The sequence below is a fragment of the Excalfactoria chinensis genome, chromosome 24 (assembly GCF_039878825.1).
Source record: "Excalfactoria chinensis isolate bCotChi1 chromosome 24, bCotChi1.hap2, whole genome shotgun sequence".
In the NCBI taxonomy this organism is placed as follows: domain Eukaryota; kingdom Metazoa; phylum Chordata; class Aves; order Galliformes; family Phasianidae; genus Excalfactoria; species Excalfactoria chinensis.
Window position 1 is genome coordinate 4,093,268 of NC_092848.1, and position 2,679 is coordinate 4,095,946.

At 46.2% G+C, this 2,679-nt stretch overlaps 1 pseudogene; it reads left to right on the forward strand.

The window, feature by feature from the left end:
- The first annotated feature begins 1,618 nt into the window (after positions 1 to 1,618).
- LOC140262195 (feather keratin Cos1-2-like) lies at positions 1,619 to 2,457 on the forward strand (annotated as a pseudogene).
- The last annotated feature ends 222 nt before the right edge of the window (positions 2,458 to 2,679 follow it).

Consider the following 2,679-nt stretch of genomic DNA (forward strand, 5'->3'; position numbering starts at 1 on the left):
CTGTAATCACTGCACCCAGAGCAGCTCAGATTCTATTCTTAAATTTTAATTTTTCCCCCATTATTTCTTTCTAACTCACTACAGAGAAAGACAGCTTGATCTAGCTGTAGGTGTCCCTGTTCGTTGCAGCAGAGTTGGACTAGCTGACTTTTAAACATCCATTCCAACTCAAACAATTCTGTGATTCTATGAAAGTATGCCTTGACCTATGCAGATAGAGTAAATGGCCATATACAAGCCTGTCCAGTGCCATGAGATGATGAGGTACAAAAACTGTGGTTGGGAAGGGCACTCTGACATTGGTGGAAACAGTTCCCAATATTGTGGTTAAAAGCATGGGGAAGTGGGGACAGAGATGGTGAAGGCTCTTCTGGGGGCTGCTGGGGGCTGGCTGTAGGCTCTGCACTCCTGATGGGGGGACAAATCAGCACCCACAAGCATTTGTGCAAATCCATCACACAGAAGACATGAGCATATGCTAGTGGCCTTGTATGTGTTAATGACATTGTGTGGTACTCAGAGAGACGTGGGGACATGTACAGAGAGTTTTGACTAAGACACTGGAGACAGTGATGCTGACAAGACATGTTTGCTTTATTGGGACTTCTGTTCAAGACTTGAGAAGCCTGTTAGTTATCCTGAGGAGCTGCAGGGGTGCTAATAATCACCAGTGCTGTGAACTAATGGTCTTAATGACAGAAATAAGCTTCCATCACTAAAAGAAAAATACGTACAATTTTTTTTCAGTTGTTCACTCAGAAAATAAGACACCACAATATGGAAAGGAAGAAGGAGCCCTCTATGGAAAGGATCTATACAGTGAAACCTGGGAAAAATTCACCTGAATTTGTATCATTCTGCACAAAATTGGCATTCCTATCACATGAAGGGATAGAAGATTAACTTGCTGTCTATATAGTTCTTTTTCCTTCTTACTGGAACAGCCCTTTTGTTCCCCCATTTGCTGTTAGGCCTTTCTTTTGAGATCTGGAATTACACTGCACTACTATTTTCCCCATATCAAGATCCCTGAGAGAAAACAGGAGGAGACAAAACAGGGCAGCAGAATTTTCCAGAGAGCAGTACCAAGTGGGATAGGGTCTCACACAGGAAATGGTACCTCTCTTGCCAAAAGATCCCCTAAAAACCCCTATAGAATGACCCAGGCTGACATCACTTGCCTTTGCTGGACTCTACTAGCACATGAGCAGAGTTTGTTGCTGACAGTGGTTTTTGTTGCATGGAAATGCTTCAAACTCCCTTTATGCCACTCAAAAGATGACTTTTATATGGAATGGGCATGACATAAAGCTGGAAATGAGACACAGCTGCAAAGGAAAACAATGTACAGTCTATACCATTATCTGGGATCACCATTTGACTTTGCTGGACTCTTCCATCATGGAAGCTGAATATTTTGCCTAAATTAATATTCATTACCAGGAAGTGACTGGGCCTCTCTTTCTGCAACTCAAAAGATGCCTTCAGCCAGGAATGGACATAGTAAAACTGGAAATGAAATCAAGAAGCGGAGTAAGTCAATGATCAGTCTATATCATTAAGTGGGATGTTTTTCATTCAAGATGAGCTTGTCAGAAAATAGTCACTGCTATAAGTGATGACTTCAGAGCTTGGGAAGCTTACATGCACTATAAAAGACAGCCCAGCTCATCCCCCTCTCATCCACCACTCTTTCCTTCTCTTTGGAACCAGGTGAGTGTGAAGATCCTTCTTGTACCCCTCATTCTGCCAAGAAAGGTCACACAGTGGTGGATGTCACAGCTGATATCAGTCTGTTCTATGCCAAAACATAGGACTGCTTGTCAGGGGGAAGGGAAGTAAGATGAAGGCTTGTCATGGAAGGAATATAGGTCTGTAAGAATGTAGCTTACAAACTAGAGTACAGATATGAGTTGGATAGGTACTTTTGGCGCAGCCTGAGCTATGTCAGGATGAGACCAAGACAGCCTTAACTATCCATGCACAGCCTGCAGACTGCAGCAGTTCATGGCTCCTTCATAGTGTGGTGACATTCATCTCCTCATATATCCTCATGTTCTGTTTCCTCCCTGCCTGCTCTTCTAGGTGCAACTCCAGCTCCAAGACATGTCCTGCTGTGACCAGTGCCAGCCATGCCAGCCATGCCAGCCATGCCAGCCATGCCAGCCATGCCAGCCATGCCAGCCCTGCGGCCCCACCCCTCTGGCCAGCAGCTGCAATGAGCCCTGTGTCAGGCAGTGCCCGCCCTCCACCATTGTCATCCAGCCCTCTCCTGTGGTGGTGACCCTGCCCGGACCCATCCTCAGCTCCTTCCCACAGAACACCGCCGTGGGATCCTCCACCTCTGCTGCTGTTGGCAGCATCCTCAGCTGTGAGGGAGTGCCCATCTCCTCTGGGAGCCTTGACCTCTCCTGCATTTCCAACCGCTACTGTAGCAGAAGATGCAACCCCTGCTAAAGGTGCTGGACACTGACCCAGACAAGGACACCCAGGAAATCAGATTGTGGCACTGGATAGAAGAAGGAATGTGCTGCTGTTTTTGCCCTGCAAAACAGACACGTACCGACCAGCCTGGCTTCATGGACAGGATGGAGAAAGTCTACTGATACTCTCAGTCACTCTTCCTATCTGATAGCTTTGCTGTTTTTCCCCTCTCAGATCTCTGTTATTACCCATCAA